At 36.3% G+C, this 9,809-nt stretch overlaps 2 long non-coding RNA genes across 2 annotated transcripts; one reads left to right on the top strand and one right to left on the bottom strand.

The window, feature by feature from the left end:
- Positions 1–6,428: 6,428 nt before the first annotated feature.
- LOC127125506 (uncharacterized) lies at positions 6,429–9,384 on the top strand. Its single transcript, XR_007804673.1, has 2 exons — positions 6,429–6,921; positions 7,587–9,384. It is a non-coding gene; the product is annotated as an uncharacterized LOC127125506 (long non-coding RNA).
- Positions 6,679–7,910, bottom strand: LOC127125507 (uncharacterized). Its single transcript, XR_007804674.1, has 2 exons — positions 7,662–7,910; positions 6,679–7,619 (listed from the first exon to the last, which is right to left on the bottom strand). It is a non-coding gene; the product is annotated as an uncharacterized LOC127125507 (long non-coding RNA).
- Positions 9,385–9,809: the final 425 nt, after the last annotated feature.

Raw genomic sequence — 9,809 nt, 5'->3', positions numbered from 1 at the left:
CTATTCTTGTTTGACTTGTCAGAAGTCAAAGATTGAGCATCAGAAGCCGTCTGGGCTAATGCAACCGTTGGCTATTCCAGAGTGGAAGTGGGATAGTATCAGTATGGATTTTGTTTCTGGGTTACCGAGGACAAGTAAGAATTTTGAAGCTATTTGGGTGATTGTTGACAGATTAACAAAGTCGGCTCATTTCATTCCGATTAGAATGGATTATCCGTTAGAGAAATTGGCTGAGTTGTATATTGAGAAGATTGTAAGTCTGCATGGTATTCCGTCGAGTATTGTTTCGGACAGAGATCCTAGATTTACATCGAAGTTCTGGGAAGGTTTGCAGAAGGCTTTGGGAACTAAGCTGAGATTGAGTTCTGCATATCATCCGCAGACTGATGGTCAGACTGAGAGGACGATTCAGTCATTGGAGGATCTTTTGAGAGCTTGTGTTTTGGAGAAGGGAGGTACTTGGGATTGTTATTTACCTTTGATTGAGTTTACCTACAACAATAGTTTTCATTCGAGCATTGGTATGGCGCCGTTTGAAGCTTTGTATGGTAGGAGATGTCGGACACCGTTATGTTGGTATGAGTCCGGTGAGAGTGCTGTGGTTGGACCGGAGATTGTTCAACAGACTACAGAAAAGATTAAGATGATTCAGGAGAAGATGAGGATGGCTCAGAGTCGTCAGAAGAGTTATCATGACAAGAGGAGGAAGTCACTTGCGTTTCAAGAGGGAGATCATGTGTTTCTTCGTGTTACTCCGATAACAGGTGTTGGTCGGGCTTTGAAGTCGAAGAAGTTGACACCTCGATTTATTGGTCCTTATCAGATTTTAGAGAGGATAGGAGAGGTAGCCTATCGTATCGCTTTACCGCCGTCACTTGCGAATTTGCATGAGGTTTTTCATGTGTCTCAGTTGAGGAGGTACATTCATGATCCGTCGCATGTAGTCCAAGTGGATGATGTACAAGTGAGAGATAACCTGACTGTTGAAACATCGCCTATGAGGATCGAGGATCGGGAGTTGAAGCAGTTGCGGGGTAAAGAGATTGCCTTAGTGAAGGTAGCTTGGGGAGGACCAGCAGGTGGCAATGTGACTTGGGAACTGGAGAGTCAGATGAAGGAGTCCTATCCAGAGTTATTTGTTTGAGGTATGTTTTCGAGGACGAAAACTCTTTTAGTGGGGGAGAGTTGTAACACCCCAAATAAAGTAAAAGAATTATTTAATTAAGTTAATAATATATTTAATAATTTAATTAAATAAATTGAATTATTGGATTATTATTATTATTTTGGAATAATAATTATTATTGGAAAATATATAAGTGGAATAAGAGAAAAGGTTTTCATTTTTGGAAAAGGTTTTTACGTGAAAACTGAGAAGCTGCAGAGAAGAGGAAAAGGGCAAAGAGCTGTAGAGCAAAGGTTGGAGAACGGAAAAGCTTGAAGCTCGAAGAGTTGCCGGATTGTTAAGGTAAGGGGGGTTTATCGTCGTTTAATGGGTATTATCGATTAACATGTAATGGGTAGTGATAAGCCGTCGATTGACCCTAATTGGGATTTAGAATGCTGAGAAATTATGTTGAATGAGTTGTATTAAAGCTGAAATTGAATTTGTGTTTGAGTGTATTGTGAATTTCTGAGCGTATAGCTTTTTACGGAAGTTGAATCGGAGGTCCGGAAGTCCTCCAACGGCGGAAAATGCGGAAACTCTGCATTCTGCCTTGTGTTAGCGCAGGAACTGCTGTTTCGCCTGCGTTAACCGGTTAACCCAGGGTGTTAACCGGTTAACACTGTTATAAATTGTGAAAAATGTTGAGTTTTGCCTGCGTTAACCGGTTAACCTATAGCGTTAACCGGTTAACACTGTTGCGTTTTGCCAGAAAATGTATTTTTGTCCTGCGTTAACCGGTTAACCCAGGGCGTTAACCGGTTAACACTGTTGCAGTATGTAAAAATGGTTGATTTTTATGATGTAAGTGTAATTGGTGATTGGCCTATTGTATCCAATTGTGATGAATAAAATTGTTGAGTTTATGTTGTGAAATGCCGATGCAAATATGTTGAAAAGTTGATTATAAGTTGTTTTGTTGAAAATATTAAGTTGTAGGCTGATGAGCCAAAGTTGATTTTAAGTTGCTTTGTTGAAAATTACTGAGTTGTAGGCTGATGAGCCAAAGTTGATTATAAGTTGTTTTGTTGAAAGAAAAGCTGTTATGTTGCTGTTATTCTTATGTTGTTGAGTTCAAGTCGTACATGCCATAGACATTCATATGCATTAAGTCGGGGCTTTTGCTCACACCACGTTGGCCTGGATTGGCAAAAATTATGGGGCTTTTGCTCACACCACGTTGGCCTGGATTGGCAAAATTTTAAGTTGAAAGTTGAAGGCTCATGCCTTGATGCCCACTAAACTGGCAATGATTTTAAGTTGGGAGTTTTACTCCAAATGGTACCACATGCATAAAGAGTCGAGTCTCATTGAGTTGCATTTTATGTTGTTATTGAGTTGTATTTACGTTGTATTTGCGTATGATAATTGAGTTGAATGTGCCGTTACCGCATGCATGATATGATTTGGGTGATTAACGTGTAGAATTACTTAACATAACATGATGATTTATAATATTTGTTATATCGATTGAGAAACTCACCCTTACAGTTATATTTTTCAGGTAACGAGCAGTGAGTTGAGTAGAAGCTAGTGCTTGAAGTCTAGAGTGGTTTTAGTGGGTCATGCTCTGATAGATGTAACATCGGGACGGGATGTTTTATTTGTTGAATAAATGTTAATTTTAAGATATTACAGATGTCGAATGTTTCTATCCGCTGCGAATTTTTAAAGAAGTGTTTATGTTGAATTAAATAATGAGCATGACTGATTTTTACGGTGAATTATGTGAAGTATTATGTGACACCCTTGGTGCATGATTACTCTGATATTGATTTATATGCTGTTGTTTTAATTAAACATTTGGGGTATTAGAAGGGTGTTACAACATACACCATCCCTACCAGTGGCAACTAACTCTCAGAGTTATACCTAGACATACTCCAACCACACCAATCAGACTCCAACTGACCATTAGTACTAAAGGAACACCAGTCAATAGCAGACATGCATTGCCAGAGCATACTACCTCAACCAACCTCTGAATCTTCATATTCTCACTCCTTGAAAGAACTGCCACTTCTGAGCGTGGTGTTTGAATAACAAGATTCATGGTCCCAATCCTCTTAAATGAAATAGCAATCAGGTTACCCCACTATTGACTTCTATCATCCAGGGGACTTGTCTTCCAGCACAACATAGTATTTCAGGGAACAACTATCCAACCCTGATCAAGTTACAGGAATAAGGCAACTAGCAGGCAATTGCACAGTGTCACATCTCAACCAGCTCCACTATGTAGAGAAGATAGGTACTAAACAACTTCACTAGCATTTATGGACTACAAAGAAATCACGAATTCGTAAGCCCGTAATCATAGACAAGGTTTTAAAAAACGGTACTGATAGAAATTACCATGATAGCCCATAATCATAGACAAGGTTTTAAAAAACGATTGCATCTGCGTTGTAGTTGCGTAAAGGCTTTTATGATTTCAGTTGACACACATGATGTGGCAATGATTGCGTTTTAACCAACTTGTAGTAAATGTGTTAAGCCAATCTGCAGCTTTTCATGAACCAAGTGACATTCAATGTCAAGGCGCTTTGTTTGTTCAAGAAAAACGGGATTCATGGAAATATTAAAGGTGCTCTGGTTATCATAGTAAAGAGTTGACATATTTGATGGAGCTTGTAACATGTCTCGAAGTAGGAACAAAATTCATTTGCAATTACGAGTGGCGGGAGCGAGTGCTCGGTATTCTTCCTCTGCTTATCAGTATGATACTATTTGTTGTTTCTTGTATTTTCGTGACACAAGTGAGCTACAAATGAAGAAACAGACATTTTAAATTGCACTCCACGACCGCAATATTGCAGATGCGATAGCCTCCGTAACTGCATCCGACCACAATTGCAATGTGATTTAAGATCACACGTCTGGACACTTTAGTAACCACGTCATACAATGTCATCCTTGTTTTTCTCCAAGTATTTTCATCAAATATCGAAATTTTAGAACCAAAAAACTCTACTTTCAAATATAATAAAAAATCTTAGTCAAAATTACACCATAGGTCCTTTAAGTTATTTATTTTATAACAAGTTGGTCCTTTAAGTTTTTTTTTTTGTATCAACTTGGTCCTTTAAGTTGCCAAACATGTGCACTGTTACCCTTTTTTAACAGAGTGAATGTGCTAATTGGGGATGATTTATTTTGAATGGTTTTGCACCGCGAAAAATACCTGAGCATGTCGCACGCTCGGAGATACAACAGAGTCGCCACCGAACTTTATCTATTCCAGAAAGGAAAGGGAAAATATAGATAAAACCCAAGGGAAGAGAAAAAGGGTAAAGAAGTTGGGTATGCAAGGGGAAGGTACTAGCACCCCTCACATCTATTATACTCAACAGGAACAATTTTAATTGTACTTTGCATCGAATCGGTGTACTATCTAAAGGTTACTTGCAATTGAAAAAAATAAGTTTATTAATTAGTGTGCTCGCCAAGGATTCGAACCCTCGTGCCTACGTATTCTCATAGTGCAATGAGAAAATCAGAGCTTCGTAGTTCATAGTAGAAAATACGGACGTGTTAGTTGATTTTAGGGAACAATTATAATCATAACCTAGAAGTGTGTAGACGTTAGCTGATTCTGATCCTTGTTCGGATGCTCTAATTTTTTAGTCTGACTCCTAAGCAACGGATTATAACGTTCTTTTATGAAAAGAAAGAATTTTTTTTGAAAAGGTTTGTGTCATAAAAATAAAAAAGCAAGAGTTGCTTGAATATGAAAAGAAATAGAACTAGGGAAAGTTGCTTGAAGTTCAAAATAGTTGTGAAATGAGGAAATTATTATGGAGGTGTGGTGAAAGTATTGCTTGGACCAAGGTGTGTTTTTTGGACCCATAGGATAGGTGTGTCTGAACCAAAGAGTGTGTAAACTAAGGATGAGGTGTTTTAACGGATAAATAGTGATTAATAATGCATAAGGGTATGTTAACCAAGAAGTGGTGATTAACCTAGAAATGAAAGTGTGTTATTTTAACCCATAGACGTTGATTAACCAATGCAAGATTAGTAGGGTTTGTTAACCGAGAAGTGATGCTCAACCCAAAGAATGAGAATGTGGTATTTTAACTAATATATGATGATTAACCAATGCAAAAATTGGTTGAGCATGAAGCTCATATGGAAATGCATGAAAAAGAAGATCATGGGAAGGAAGGGTATCTTAACCATAAGAGGCGATTAACCCAAAAAAGGGGTCTGGTTCAGAAGTGGGTGTTTTAACCATAAGGTGATTAACCCAAATAATGTATGGAAGTCCAAAGAGAGTGTGTGTTTGGTCCAAAGAGACAAGTGTAATGGATGTTGATTGTTGTAGTATTGAGATATTTTTTGTAGAGAAGAAGATTTGACAGTTATTCGATTTGAACTAAACTAAATTTTATGAATGAAGGTGAATACTTTGAATAACTGCGATCTATGCCTCAAACCCAAAGATACTCAGAACAAGGATAGGAATAATCCCTCTCATTCTTCTTGATTGCTTAAGGATCATGGTGCACAACTCACATCATAACTGACAAGTGTTGAAGGTGAATCTTTTTGTTGTGCTTGAAAAGTAGCTCGGTCTTAATGTCCAGTGTCTTCAAAGTCTTGTAGGAGAATCTTGACTTGACTTGAGGTCCAATGCAGCCCCAATGCAGAGGGTTAGTCCCATCAAGTCATCAAGAGGTTTTTGATCACTTGATTGGATTGGGGAATCATATATATGCCAAATGACTACATGATCAAATATAACTTTGATCAATTAGTCAATCAGGGATAAAATTAGAGTATACAAGCACATGGATTTTTAAGTCTAAAAAACTTAAGGAAATCAAAGTGTTATCATACGTATTAATTTCCAAAATTAAAACTAATCTGATATGAACATGTTTGTTAATTTCTAAAGTGCTAAATTGAAAATAAAATCATAAGACTAAAAGCTAATTCTAACATGAATGTAAGTGTGTTATTATTTTTATTTAATTTTAAAAGCATTTTCTTTCATACCAAATCTAAGTGTGGATAAAGTAATAAAAAAAATTTAAGAACTAAAATGTGTTAAAAGATTTAACTAAAGAAGGATATAAAAAACAAGCAAAGATTAAAGAAAAAGAAAATAATAATACAAAATAATAATAAAAAAAGAGGTCGGAGTGTAGTGTGCAATAGGAGTGTGTAACAAGTAGTTGGTGTTGGGCTGCCTGAGAAGCCCAGTGTGTTTGTAAATGAATTAAATCAGATGGGGGTGCGAAGCTGCGTAGGGGTTCAATTAGAAAAATCAATTGACCAAATGGCCTTGGGCCCAAAACATGAAGGCCAAGAGAGTGGGAGAGGTAAGATGAAGTTCATTCCATGTTTTGTCTCAATATCACACTATCACCTTCTATTTGAGATTTCCTCGTCGGTGGAGGAGGCGGCGGTGTGAACCACATCACACACTGTCACCACCAAATTGAACCTCCCAACGCCCTTTCTTCCAATCCATCCTCAATTTCATCCAACGCCTCATAAAAGTATCAAAATCGAGCTAATGGTCGAAGAACCCTATGGTGTAGAATATGAAATTAAACACCACCGAAGGGGAATCCAAGCCAGCAATTAGAGGGCTTCGATTCCCCTCCCTCTAAACTACATTGCGGTGGATGTTTTAACGTGTATAGAAGACTAAAGAGGAAGAAGCTTACCTGCCGGAGCAACTTCGACGGTTCTTCAAGATGTTGACGTTGATAAAAAGGATATCCAAAAGCCTTATATTCCTTTGGGTTAGATTTGTTATGCTAATTTACATATGAAACTTCTTCTTCTCCTCCTCTCTCGCATCCTAGTCTGTAGGTTCCTCTTGATTGTGACTGCGGATATTGCTCTATATATGTGTGATTGCAGAGAGAGAGAATTCTATAAGCGAATGGATTGAGATAGATAAATTTAGAGGATAGATTGAGAGAGAGTTGTGGAAATTTTTAGATTGTTGATGATTTGAAGTGATTTTGTGGAATGATGATTGATGTGGATTGAAGAGTGATTGAAGGTTATGTAGAGGAGAGTTTCTAACCGATTGGGGAAGAGTTTCAGGCAATGGTGGTTACCAGTTAGGGCACAGTTAGAAAGTTAGTTTATTGAAGGGGAAATTAGTTGGAACTTCACTCTGTTAAGTTCTACTAATAACAGTTAGAAAATTCAGTGAGTATCAGTTATGTGTTTGTTAGCTCATGAGTTAATTTAGTTGCACTTGGTTAGTTAGGAAATATGTTAGGATTAGAAGTTGTTAGAAAAATAAGAATTCAACTTAGAATTGAAGTTAATGAGAGATAAGAAGTTAAATTTATTATGAAGTGTGATGATGTTAGTTTGTTGTGTTAATTAACTGAAATTTCATTGTGAACTCAGTTTGGAATTTCATTGGTTTTTGTGTTTTGTTTATCTGTAGCTGAACATGATGGGCCTAAAAGGAAACCATGGCCTTCATTCTATTTGACTTCTGAATCTGTTTCCATTGTAACACCCTCATTAGATTTTCCATAAATTCCTGTACCATTTTTATCATCAAAGGATGCAATCGTATGGATGATTTCAATGATAATATTAACACCAGTGCTTCTCCATGAAGACACGTGACGTAGAAGTTCCTCCACATTACCAAAGGAACAAAACCCTCATTCATAGCTAAGACATACTTTTTTCTAGTGAAAATACCGACAAGGAACCACAGCGATGAAGATTCTCTAACAGCCTCTAAACCTTTGGCATTGAGACAAAAGGCCCTAAGACGATTTGGAATGCATGTCAAACCCTTTAATGAAGGAAGTAGTTCATATCCAACTAACGACAAAAAAGCATCAGGAAGACCCGTATCGTGCAAAATACACAAACATGTAGGATCTCTATGGATTATTTCAATCATAATAGTAACAGTTGGGTAATAAACACCACATCCACACTTATCTACATTCTGGAACATTAAGCTTAGAGTAGCAGGAAATGAATTATTATTAGAATATTGAGATCTTGTAGTGCTTGTAGGTGCATATGTTGCAAAACCAAGTTCCTTGAGGGAGACCTTTATGAGTCTCTTATGCGAGTATAACTGATCAGTATTATGCCTTGAGCTTTTGTTGTATTCATCTATCTGATTCGAGGAAGCCGAATGATTATTTGTTACTTGCCCTTATATTCTGATGTATTCTTCACGAGTGATTATGTATGCAAAAAAAAATTTGTGCTAATAATTCATATGACATGATTCCCAGCCTAGCAGATTGACAACAAAAAATGTATTCCAGGTTAGGTGCAGCTCTTCCTTTCAGTCTCTCAAATATGGGATTTTCACTGCTAGCAGTATTTGTAATTGCATTGGCTAAGTGCTTCTAGAAACTTACATGGCTTCTTAGAGACTCCAATAGGCTTATTTTTTATCAGATCATCTGCCCTCTCAGTGTAGTTTATAAGTATATCTATCAGAACATAACCTTTAGGCACAAAAGTTCCATTTCTTTGTAGTTTTACATCCTACTGATGATTAATGTCACAAAGTGTGAAGTGATTGGCATATTTGCTGAAGTGACTCCGCACCAGTAGTCATCAAGTGGATTATTGTTTGAAATATCAGTTTCATGAACTGAAGACATCTAATTCCTTGAAAGATCGGGAAATAAGAATTTTACATTGGAAACACAATCTTTTGCAGATAACCTTGGAGGGAAATGCAGACATGATTGACTAAACTTCAATTCTACCATAAGAAGAACATGACATTGAGAAACTTCTAAAAATTGACCAACCTGAACCTACATCCGCTATTTTGAAGAGAAGTTCCAGTCCAATATAGATGAAGTTATAGAGGAGAACTCAACTGTTTGGTTAAAATTCAGTATAACTTATGCTGAGATACAAAGGTTTGAAACCATTATTAATGATTTCTTATGAAGCACCGGTATGGATATTGTGAAGAAGTACCAGTACCCGGTACTTGATCGCTACTGGTACATGCAGTGTACGTACCGTAACAGTACCTTAATTTTTTTAATTTAAAATTTTGGTACTACAATGGTATGGCCGCGGTACTGTAGCGGTACTTAAATACTAACTTATTTTTTAATTGGGCCTGATCCAATCTATAATCTAGGTTATTTTAGGATTTTAAAATTTTTATATGAATATAAACCTATGATTGTGACAATAGAATACACTTCTTTCATCTATCAAATCGGTAACGGCATAAAACATTATCAATTTTGCAGTTACTTGTAAAAAGGTACTAGTACTACATACTATTTTTTCTAACTATTTTTTAAATATGATATTATAATAATACTATTTTTTAAATATGATATTATAATAATACTATATAATAGTCTATATTTCATAGTTACCTATATTATATGATAGTCTATACTACATAGGTTATACTGTTTTTTCCTTACGTTTTTTCCTATATGATAGTCTATATCCTTACGTTTTTTCCTATATGATAGTCTATATTAGTATAGGCTATATGATAGTACATGCTTATACCATCCTATATAATAGTTTATAATATGTTCTCCTATGTTTTTTTCTATGCTGCAACTGCAAGCAAACATAAAAGAATTTTATTTATTAGGCTTGTACCAATAAAATAGGCATTTCTTAGCAAATTACTAGATATGTAATT

Source organism: Lathyrus oleraceus, chromosome 3 (genome assembly GCF_024323335.1).
Source record: "Lathyrus oleraceus cultivar Zhongwan6 chromosome 3, CAAS_Psat_ZW6_1.0, whole genome shotgun sequence".
Lineage (NCBI taxonomy): Eukaryota > Viridiplantae > Streptophyta > Magnoliopsida > Fabales > Fabaceae > Lathyrus > Lathyrus oleraceus.
Note: the sequence above shows the minus strand (reverse complement) of the source record. Positions and strands in the feature narration are given on the sequence as shown.